Source organism: Saccostrea cucullata, unplaced genomic scaffold (assembly GCF_032062105.1).
Source record: "Saccostrea cucullata isolate Sc308-1 unplaced genomic scaffold, CSIRO_AGI_Scuc_v1 ctg6948, whole genome shotgun sequence".
Taxonomy (NCBI): Eukaryota; Metazoa; Mollusca; class Bivalvia; order Ostreida; family Ostreidae; genus Saccostrea; species Saccostrea cuccullata.
In genome coordinates, this window is record NW_026935345.1 from 1 (window position 1) to 12,621 (window position 12,621).

General features: G+C 37.6%; 1 pseudogene; it reads left to right on the forward strand.

The window, feature by feature from the left end:
• The first annotated feature begins 3,847 nt into the window (after positions 1 to 3,847).
• Positions 3,848 to 12,057, forward strand: LOC134242502 (neuronal acetylcholine receptor subunit alpha-7-like; annotated as a pseudogene).
• Positions 12,058 to 12,621: the final 564 nt, after the last annotated feature.

A 12,621-nucleotide genomic window follows, 5' to 3' on the forward strand; every position in this document is an offset into this window, starting at 1 on the left:
GAGTTAGTGGTACTGCTATGAAAGGTTTTCTATCTCGAAGATTTGCTAAACCTAGCTGGTTTCTTACACTTTGTCCACATAACCTCAGACCAGTTGCACGGCGTAATTCGTCTGCAACTTTAGAAACAGCCATGTAACGGTTACATCTCGGCGTCCAGAGCGCTGATGATCATTAACATGTCATGTGGTCTGGGATCAGTTAAAAAGTCGTCATTTGGTGAACGGATGCACAAGAAAGAAACCGGCGTTAGCATCTCTATAGTCGTTTGATGTTCATTTATGAAAAGTCCTGGACGTTTCCCTATTGACGTTTTTACAATTTTTCACCGTTTTTCTTTTACAAGCGTGCTCGAATGGCCTTTCAAGTAAAAATTCTTTCAGGATCATTTGCGTTCGAGCATAACCTATTGTGTTGGGTTGATTTGTCACAAGGCTGGACGACGAGGTGTCCGCGCATCAAGTCAAAGAAAGAGGCGTGTCTTTTGTTACCTTTTTCTATACTGATTATAAGTAGAAACAAAATTAAACAATTCCAAAAACATTTTTACGATTATACCTATGGAAAAAACAACTGCTAAACTTATTTTGCTCAGTATATATGAATATACAAGTAATAGTCTCATTTATTATAGAAAATGTAAATGTATGATTTGGGGAATATAACATTTAACAATCTAAACACTGCTTAAAATTTAACAGTTAATCATAATTAAGTATACATGTAGTATTTTTAGGGATGTTGCATAAGATTATGCTAATATTTCAGGCATATAAAATTTGTGTTGTTGAGAAAACTGCGACAAAAATTATTTCGGACAGACAAAAATATTATTATGGGAAAAACAGGGTTCCCGCTCTCCTTTGGGGCAGAAATATAATGATAATTTTTTTTTCATTTTAAGTTATCTTATTGATTCGAAATTTTGATAAAAATAAATTATTTCATAAAAATCTCTTTTTGTAAAAGAAGGCTTCGTAACTCAGCTAAGACTCTAGTGTTTTTTTTCCTGTCTGCCCATATTTCTATCTTCTCTGAATCTAACAAGCAAAATTCAAACAAACATGGCAGGCACGGAATATCCATGAATGAAAGGAAAAGAGAATTCTTTTCAAATTAGGGCTTGTGTAAGAAATAAAAAGAGGGACAACTTCTAAAACGTAGAGAGAATAAGACTTGAAGAAAAGAACTGTCTTTAAAAAAAGTTTTGTCGCAAGAAATACTGTAGATTGTGAAAAATCCCGATGATTTTAATTTTCCTATGTTCGCGATTTACCACTTATCCGCGAAATGTAACCTGTCGTTAATTATATCGTTAACTTACATCACTGAAATTTTCAACGCTTAATTAGCATCATCATTTTTATTTATATAATTATTAACTTAATTAAATTGTGAATGAATTTAAATATCTAGGTATTTTATTTAACTTTAATGGGAAATTTTTAAAAACACAGAAGCATGCTGCTTAACAAGGAAGAAAAGCTATGTTAACTTTGCTATTTCAAGTAAATTAAAGAGGTATGAATTTAATGTAGAAACTCTATGTTCAATTTTTGATGCATATGTATGTAGCGTATTACTTTATGGAACTGAGATATGGGGTTTTCATAGATGTTCTGACGTAGAAAAGGCACATTTAAATTTGTAAAAATACTCTAGGTGTGGGGAAGAAAACCTCAAACAGTTTGATTTATTCAGAGCTCGGGCGTTTTCCATTAGCAGTTACAATGAAATTAAGAATATTTAAATATTGGATCAAATTGAGAACAAATGAAAATTGCATTCTTAAGTCCTGTTATGAAAGCATGGTATTACATAATGACAAATGGATTTTATAAATTAAAAAAGAATTGTCCCTTTTAGATCTAGGTCAACTTTGGACAGAAGATAATTTAAATGATAGATCTTATCTTATTATAAAACAACGACTTTTAGATGTTTCTAAGCAAGCTATAATAGAAAATATACCAAACTCTTCAAAGTGTAATTTATATCAACATTTAATTGACAATTTATGTTTGCAACGGTATTTAACAAAACCTATTGACAAAAAATTAAGACAGCTATTAACAAAATTCAGGTTATCTAATCACACGTTGAATATTGAAACAGGCCGACACCATAACGTACATGTACCTAAGAATAATAGATTATGTACATGTTGTAATCTCCATGATATAGAAGATGAATTTCATTTTATTTTGAAATGTCCATTGTATATTGATATAAGAAAGAAATTTGTGAAAAAGTATTATTGTACTAGGCCTAGTTTCTTTAAATTAATTCAGCTGTTAAGTTCCAATAATATTAAAGATATAGTAAATTTGGGCAATTTTTTTAATGGAGCAGTAATGTTAAGAAAAAAAAATTGATGTATAGAATTATTCCCGTGTATGTGTTCTTTACGTTCACTCTCTCTGTATGTTTTTTTTTTCTTTTTGTTATTATCATGTTTGTTGTATAACTCTGATGGGCTAGTTGGCTTAAAGAAATAAAGAAACTGAAAACTGAAACTAAAACCGTACATCATTAATTTTCTATTTATAATAAATTGCTGATGTTTTAAAGCAATGGTATGTCCAGAAGGCGCAACCCCAAAAATAACGTTTTTTCTTCCAAAGTTTAAATTGCAAAAAAAATAAATTATATGAGCATTTGTTATCAAAAAAAAAGCCGTTAATTCACTCATGCGGTGTCACAATTCTATTTTGTAAAATTTGCAGTTTTAGCCCCGTTCTGTAAGTTCTATCAAAATGTATAGTAAATATTTAAAGAATTGACCAAACAATTTTTGAGTTACACGTAACAACGTTAGAAAGGGAGTGGGTTTCTTTTTTCTAACATGCTATAAAGTTTTGCCACCTGGAAAAACTAGCATGGACCTAGGAAATATTTTAACGGGCCACTGAAAAGTAGAATGCATTCAAGTACTTGTTTTTAAGTACCGAAAAAGATTAAAGAGACGAGAAATGTAAAAGTTAATGTCGGTTTAATTTGTAGCTTGGTGTTTAAAATTTGTCACGTAGAAAAGTGATGTTGATCATGTATGATAGACGTGGAACGCCGACAAGCAAATGTTATGCTGTTATATAATTATATAATTAAGTTCTTAATTAATTTTAAGATTCTTAAGAATCTTTCAATATAAATAGATCTATTATCAATATCATATGCATTGAAATAAGCTATTCATGACATTTTTAAAGATACGTGTAAAAATATATCTAAATTAAACGAGTTTGAATCTTTCATCAAGATAAGTGTATATGATGTAGAGTATGTGGACTTTGAGAAACAATGACGTCATGCCACTCAATAGCGACTGCACCAGGTGAACAATTAATGTGTTTTTATTTTATGATAATTTGGAAAATATTTGAGGTATCAAGCTAAATTTTTTGAATATTTTTCTAACTTTTGTTGTTTAATGTTCCTTACAAATTTTGTAAGCATGAACATCATTTTATTAGTTTTATCGCATCTGTCTTCGAACTGTTGCTATTAAAAACAAGACAAACATTCCAATTTTATCTTAACTTTTTTGCAAAGTTCACAGGAATTTATGTAATTATGGTCTAACCATTAACATCGTTCTTCTTTGTGTTCATCGGGCTCCGAGCGTAAACATAAACGATATACAGCGAACAAGTACATTTATTGAATTAGAGTCGTATTTGTCGGAACTTTATAAATTTGTAGATTTGTGAATGTGTTTATTTAATAAGAGTACATTTTAGTGACGGAACATTAAATCTGTCGCTCAGGGAAATATATGAAGCTTTTAAGTAAATTATAGCAGATATAAATACGGGGGTTAAAATGATATTATGCAGCGAACGCATCACCATGGCCATGTGTTTTAAAACTGGACAGAGAATGGCCACAGTTATGCTACTATTGTCCACGGTGATATGGACTGTAAACTGTACGCATCTCTCCTATACGATAGAGGACTACAAGGCCCTGACTTACAGATTACTGGCTAACTACTCCAGTAAGATCAGGCCTATCTGGGATCAAGGCCAGAGCCTCCCAATACAAGTCAGTATGTGGGTGGCTAGTATTAATGACGTCAATGATGTCGCTCAGAAGATGGTAACCACGGCGTATTTGTACGTCACGTGGACAGACGCCATGTTGACTTGGAATTCAACGGAAACAGGGATTTATTGGATGCAGTTGTAATGAATCAGGGTTATTCCAATCAGTGTAACAAAGGATGTTAGGGTTTTTGACTTGGAATGACCTGTCTCCCCTACCATGAAATAGACCAGTCCTGTGCTATATATATAGCGGGTGTTGACAGATTCAATCATTCTATCTGAGAATCCGTTCAGTGCAAGTTCGCTGCGGGAGACGATCTAAGAAGTGGCCAGGTAAGGGTGATAGGATAAGTGACGACGCTGAATAAGCTGAGTCACAATAAGGTTACTTTAGGGCTGAATAAGCCTTATTGTATAGGTTGCGTCAACTGGTTGACCTCAGTAGCTTTGGCATTAGAAATAAAGGCTGAATAAGTCTGTACCCTAGTGCCAAAGTGAACTGGAGACGCCAGTTGACTAGAGACCTTTGGGTTAGTAACCTGGACCCTTGGTTGGGCCAGTTGTCCGGGACATTGGTAAGGGGTGAGACAAGTGGTCCGGAGTCAAATTGTCCCTTGATTTTGTTCTGCGAATCGTAGTAAATATATTGATTAGGTAAATTGTTGAAATAATCATCGTAAATATATTGATTAAGTTTGTGTCCTAGTGGACAAAATACAGATCATTTGTTTAAATTGTTACACTGCAGAAATCCCGGGTGTAACCGGGTACGTGCCCTATTGAATATATAGACCGCTCGGCTGGGCACACGTTACAGAATTTTTGGTGGCAGCGGTGGGATTTCTGCAGTGTTAGTAAGAGGGTGTGTGTGTTTATTTTTGGTTCCATAATAAAATTTTAGGGATATCAATTTGTTGTTTATAATGTCGGCTGATCAGTTAGATCGGGAACTGACTTTTCTCAAGGAAGAAATAAGAGAACTAGAGTCAAGTATCCGGCAGCATGAAAGTGTGATACACTCAACACCAAGGTCTCGTGGATATGAGAACCGTGGTAGATACGACTCTGGTATTGCCAGTGGTCCATCGTCTGTCGTTCCCAGGAGTCCTTTGGCTGATCATTTTCCAGATAGCGAGCCAAATAGATCGAGTACTAGCTGTCATCCAAGGGTTAGGTTTCCTGAGGAAATGGAGGCTAGAAATGATGAAACCTTCAGAGAGGGCATGGCGGATAGAGTCGATAGTGGTAATGTAACATACAGGCGTCACCGTAGACCAGTTGTCCAAGATATTGCAACAAAGAAAATGAGTAGAAGGGAAGTCAAAGCTGCAACCTACGATGGCAGTGGATCGTGGTTGGATTATAAGACTCATTTTAACACGGTCAGTAAACTTAATGAGTGGACAGAAGAGGAGAAAGGCTTATTTCTCGCAGCATCTCTTCGGGGTCAGGCTCAAGGGGTTCTTGGTAACTTGCCAGGTGACAACACAGATTATCATTACCTTGTACAGGCTCTCGAAGAGCGTTTTGCACCACCTAACCAAACTGAATTATACAGAGTTCAGCTACGGGAGAGGCGCAAAAGAGCCACAGAGACCATACCTGAATTAGGACAGGCTGTCAGAAGATTGGCAAACTTGGCCTATCCTAAAGCACCATCTGAGGTAAGGGAAACTTTGGCCATGGAACAATTTTTAGATGGCTTACCTGACTCAGACATGCGAATAAGGATCAAGCAAGTGCGCCCAAAAGATCTGAATGATGCCATTAAACATGCAGTAGAACTTGAGGCATATCTAAGGGCAGAAGACAAAAGGGGGTACAAAGGTTATCAACACCAATTGAGGGAAGAGGTAACTACAAATAACGAAACCTTCAATATGGAAATGAAGAACTGGATGTCATCAGTGGAGAAAAATATGGCAGCCATAACCAAGGAAATCAAAGAGCTCAGACAAGGCAGAGGCCAAGTGGACAGAAAATCTTACAAAGAGTCACCTCTATCCAGAAAAAGCATGGATATGATAGAATGCTACAGTTGTCATAAAAAGGGACATTTTAAGCGAAATTGTCCAGAGAAAAACAAGAAAGATGCACATTATAGCCAGAAGACTTCAGGGAGTAGTGATCCCAAAAGGAAAAACAGTGATAAGGGTTTGAATGGACAGCTGACTGGCAAACTTGGTTCTTGTCCAAACGAAGCTGGAATGTTCATTTATGCAATGATAAATGGTGTTAAGGGTAAACTGTTAGTAGACACAGGGGCTACGGTTACAATGCTGTCAACAACTTTATGGGACAAGGTGAAAGACCAATTGTCATTTGAAATCCAAGAACCTGGTATGAAAGTTTACACTGCAGATGGTGATGAATTAAAGTTGGAAGGTAAAGTCAATATCGAGATGGCAATTGGAAAATATCCTATAAAGACATTGGCCTTGGTAGCTGATCTTCAGGTAGAAGGGATTCTGGGATTAGACTTGATCAGACGTTTCGATATGATAATAGACGCGAAACGGCACGTTTTGTTACATCAGGATGAAAGTATCCCTCTTGTGTATGAAGGAAAAATTGGATGTTATAGAGTTGTAGCACAAGAAACGGTCAGCATACCACCTCGGAGTGAACTTATTATACCAGGGAAAATATGTACCTTTGACGAGGAGCATCTACAGACCCAAGGTATTGTAGAACCAAGAGAAAAAGAGGATGCTAATAGGCCATTGACTGCTAGAACTTGTGTTCAGCCAATGAAGAATAATATTGTGCCAGTGAGAATGTTGAACGTGGAGTCTGAACCAAAGGTGGTGTATAAGAACACAGAGATTGGAACATTTCAAGAAACAGAACAGGTTACCTCAAACTATGCCGGTGAACCAGCAGAGCGGCCCGATATAGAAAATCTGTATCAAGAATCTGTAAAGCATCTTACAAAGAAACAAGCAAAAGAAGTGAAATCTTTTCTATGGAAGTACAAATCGCTGTTTGCAAAAAGTAACAATGATCTTGGAAAAACCAATATTGTCAAACACAAGATAGACACTGGAGACGCGAGACCTATAAAACAACCCGTTCGCCGTTCTCCTGCACACTTGTCAAAAGAAATTGAAAGGAATATAGATGAGATGCTAGAGTGCAATATCATTGAACCTTCGACAAGTCCATGGGCCTCCCCGATTGTACTAGTGAAAAAGAAGGATAATACTTTCCGATTCTGTGTAGACTACAGACGTCTTAATGCTTGTACAGTTAAAGATGCCTATCCCCTGCCCAGGATTGATGAATCCTTAGAACAATTGTCCGGATACAGTTGGTTTTCCACTCTGGATATGTTTTCCGGGTATTGGCAGGTGGAACTTGATCCAAAGGACAAGCATAAAACGGCTTTCGCCACACGTAAGGGTTTATTTCAGTTCCGAGTGATGCCTTTCGGACTTTGTTGTGCACCAGCCACTTTCGAAAGATTAATGGAAATGGTATTGGCAGGATTACAATGGGAGGTTTGTCTGGTTTACCTTGATGATATTATCATCATGGGTAAAACCTTCATTGAAATGATGACCAATTTGGAGAAAGTATTTGACAGACTTCAATCAGCTGGGTTACGACTAAAAGCTAAGAAATGTCATTTGTTCCAGAGATCTGTGAAGTTCTTGGGCCACATTATTTTTGAAGAAGGAATAATGACAGACCCTGAAAAGATAGAAAGTGTGAAGAATTGGCCAGTGCCAACAAGTGCAACGGAGGTGAGGTCCTTCCTTGGTTTATGTGGGTATTACAGAAAGTTTATAAAGGACTTCGCAACGATTGCCAAGTGCCTACATAAGTTGACTGAAAAAGGGAGACCATTTGTCTGGAAGGATGATTGCCAGATCGCTTTTGACCTGTTGAAACAGAAACTTATAACTACCCCAGTGTTAGGACACCCTGACTTCACTAAAGAGTTTATCCTTGACACGGATGCCAGCAGAGATGCTATTGGGGCTATACTTTCTCAGGAACAAGAAGGTCATGAGAAAGTCATTGCTTACGCTAGCCGTACCTTGTCCAAGAGTGAAAGAAGCTACTGCGTCACTAGGAAGGAGCTCCTTGCAGTTGTTCATTTTGTAAAAGTTTTCAGACATTTCCTTGAGGGACGAAAATTTCGTATCAGAACGGACCATAGCTCCTTAAAGTGGTTATTGAGATTCAAGAACCCAGAGGGCCAACTAGCCAGATGGCTAGAAGTATTGAGTACATATGATATGTTGATTGAACACCGGCCAGGAACACAACACCAAAATGCTGATGCCCTGAGTAGGATACCCTGCAAGCAATGCGGTTTCTTTACTGCATGGGATCAAGAAGAGGAATCAAGGGCTCTACTTGCAATTAATAACAATGAGGATGGTGCCCAAATGTCAGATGGTTTGTCCCTTAAAAGTATTCAAGAAAACGATGAAGACGTTGCATTGGTGATCAAATGGTTAAAGTGTGGGACAAAACCAAAATCCGAAGAACTAGCAGGAAAAAGTATTTATGTCCGAGATATTGTAGGACAATGGGACTTGTTACTGATCAAAGATGAGTTACTGTGCAGAAAATGGATTCCTGGAAAAGGAAGTCCTATCTTTCAAGCTATAATACCATGGAGCGAGAGGCGGAAGGTACTTTATTTCTGCCATGACTTCAAAGGGGCAGGACACTTAGGTCACAAGAAGACACTTGAAAGAGTGCGTAGTAAGTACTATTGGCCTGGTTGCCGAAAGGACATAAAAGCTTATGTTGCAGGATGTGAAAAATGTTCCAAGAGAAAAAGTCCGAATGTTACAAAGAAAGCTCCCATGAAGATAGTGGAATCTGGGATTCCTATGGAGAGAGTGGCCACAGATATTCTAGGAGAATTGCCAAAGACAGAGAGGGGTAATCGCTATATTTTGGTAGTCGCTGACTACTTTACCAAGTGGACCGAGAGCTTTGCCATGCCTAACATGGAGGCACAAACAGTTGCTCGTATATTGGTAGAGGAAGTCTTTGCAAAATTCGGAGTGCCTAGAATACTTCATTCGGACCAGGGCAGGCAATATGAAAGTCTATTATTTCAAGAGCTCTGTGCATTACTACACATTGAAAAGACCAGAACAACCCCCTATCACCCTCAAAGTGATGGGATGGTTGAACGGTTCAATAAAACCCTTGCAACCATGCTTAGTGCTTACGTAAACGAGCACCAGACTGACTGGGATGAATCTCTCCCATACGTTATGCAGGCCTATCGTTCTGCAGTTCATGAGACCACAGGCTATACACCGAACTTTTTAATGTTAGGAAGAGAGACCTGTACACCCCTAGATCTAATGTACGAATTGCCAGGAGAAGTGAAAGTCACCCCAAGAAGCCAATGGGTTTGGGAATTACAAGAACGCTTGGAAGAAGCTCACAGAATAGTTCGGGAAAATACTAAGCAAGAGATGTGTCGTCAAAAGACATATCATGACAGAAAGCTTAGCTTTGAAAAGTTTTCCCCCGGTGATAATGTTCTTGTATACTTTCCAATTCGCAAAATAGGTAGATCAGGGAAATTGACCTCGTATTGGCATGGTCCCTATTCCATCCTAGGCAAATGTTCTGATCTGACCTACAAGATTAATTGTGGACAAAAGGGTCGAGAGCAGGTTGTCCACGTAGACAGGATAAGAAAACAGCACCCTCAGTTACTGAGGGGAGAATCAAGTTCTAGTAAAGTTGTTGAGTTAGATGATCAGAGAAGTCTAGAAAATGAGAATAATGTTTCTGATGAAAGAAACGACTTAGGGAATACTAGTGACCAAGTGGAGGAAACATGGTCAGAAACCAATATAGAATCAGGCGATCAAAACGATATTTGGTCGCCAGATCTCACAAAAAGGAAACGACGTCCACCAAAATGGATGTCAGACTATGTCAGGGATTAACTAATGTGTTAGAAAAACATATGGATCGTTAAAATCAAGTTATCTCTTTGTGAACAGATGGTTTACTATTGCTTTAAAGTTTGATTATTGTTGACATTCAGAAAGATATTCTGTGCATTTATAGAAAAAAAAAACTATATAAATATTTGTTACCCTTGAATTGTTGTTGTTTTCATACGGGACGTATGACTTTAAGGGGTGGGTGATGTAATGAATCAGGGTTATTCCAATCAGTGTAACAAGGGATGTTAGGGTTTTTGACTTGGTATGACCTGTTTCCCCTACCATGAAATAGACCAGTCCTATGCTATATATATAGCGGGTGTTGACAGATTCAGTCAGTCCATCTCAGAATACGTACAGCAAATGTTCGCTGCGGGAGACCGATCTAAGAAGTGGCCAGGTAAGGGTGATAGGATAAGTGACGACGCTGAATAAGCTGAGTCACAATAAGGTTACTTTAGGGCTGAATAAGCCTTATTGTATAGGTTGCGTCAACTGGTTGACCTCAGTAGCTTTGGCATTAGAAATAAAGGCTGAATAAGTCTGTACCCTAGTGCCAAAGTGAACTGGAGACGCCAGTTGACTAGAGACCTTTGGTTTAGTAACCTGGACCCTTGGTTGGGCCAGTTGTCCGGGACATTGGTAAGGGGTGAGACAAGTGGTCCGGAGTCAAATTGTCCCTTGATTTTGTTCTGCGAATCGTAGTAAATATTTTGATTAGGTAAATTGTTGAAATAATCATCGTAAATATATTGATTAAGTTTGTGTCCTAGTGGACAAAATACAGATCATTTGTTTAAATTGTTACACTGCAGAAATCCCGGATGTAACCGGGTACGTGTCCTATTGAATATATAGACCGCTCGGCTGGGCACACGTTACACAGTTTAATCAGGTTAATTTTTTCAGGTGAAATAAAATCTATATAGGTTACGAAATATATGATATAGTCTATGTTTGAAATTTTCCATGTTGATGCATTGTTTTTATAAGAATAAAAATATGTTTTGTTCTAATGGTCAAAACTGAAACCCTTATTTCATCTATTTCCTCTAAATGAAAAATGAGTTCTACACTAATTCAACTAGGTTAAAAACTTCAGACTAGTTTACATTCATTATATAGAATATCAAAAGTAAATTTATTGTTCTCTTTCAGAAAGATTTATGGATACCAGACCTCGCTGAGTAATGGATTCACGGCCTTCAAACCTCTTGGTGGTGATTTCTACTATATTTACGTGGACAGCGATGGATCGGTGTCTTGGTATCCGTACATGGTGTTTGAATCCAAGTGTAAACTCGATGTCTCATTTTATCCCTTTGACTCGCAAACATGTAAAATCCAGTTCAAGACTTGGAGCTATAGCCAGTGGGAAGTAAATCTAACCATTTCTGATGAGAAGATTGGGTTTTACGATTTTGTGGAAAACACCGTATGGGAAGTGACGTCAACAGATGCAGTAAATGAAGATGCAAACAATGAACCGACAGTTGCATTTATAATTCATCTCCAGAGAAAATCTTTATATTATATCATGAATGTGTTTCTCCCTATAATTTTTCTGGGTATACTCAGTCCCGTGGTATTCATTATCCCAGCTGATGCCGGAGAGAAAATGGGTTACGCCGTAACGATATTTCTGACCTTCGTCGTGTTTCTAACTATCGTAAGTTCGAACCTTCCAGTTAATTCTGACAGTGTTTCGTACATGGCAGTTTACCTCCTCATCAAGCTTATGTTTGGTGCCATGATAATCGTCATAACGTCAATACAATTACGAATCAACCACAGGAAGTCAGAAAGGGAAATTGGGAAAGTGTTCCAGGGTCTAGTTAGGCTGGAGCGTCGTCTGCGATGTGCAGGTCAAAGATCGGGCTCGGGCTGCGCATGCTCAGGACGTGTACAGGGAATAGACCTTCCGGTTATGGCGGACAAAGGAAAGGCAGAGGCCATTGAGGAGGATATAAGCTGGAATGACGTGTCTTCTGCCATTGACTTTTATTCCTTTTGGTTCCTTGTCTTTGCAGATATAACAGTTACTTCCTCCATATTTACATATACTGCGTTAAATTAGCTCCACTATACTTACAGATAGATAGAGAGAGGTATATGTTTTTTTTAATTCAATAATGACTAAAAATAAATGTTAAACACAATACGAGTAATTCAACTGTTATGTTTTCAGCAACTCAAACTATTCATCTTAATACTAACCAAAATTTACGTCTCAGATTAAACGAGGCTTGGCAAATGAGAATCGAACCCGGGCCTCCCGATCATGAAGTTAAAAAATTACCACAAGGTCATCGTTACATATCCGGTTGTTTGAAGTTTGAAGAAGAGAATGAAAAAATAGGAGTGTAAGCTTAACAAATTCGTTCGCTCCAATGGTCATACCGTACAGAATATTTACTTTAATAATAAAGACATTTTAAAATAGGTGGTTAAAGCGTCTGCTCTAGAGTCGCGGAGTAAGGAGTTGTGGTTCATTTCACAAAAATGTACGTCTAAGAAAAAAATGTCCCATTCCTCAACAAGTATATAAGCTGTGATAGACAAAAAATATTTAAGAATGAAAATTTTGAAGATAGCGAGCACAATTCAAGCTCAAAAGTCCATAAAACAATAAAAAATAGGA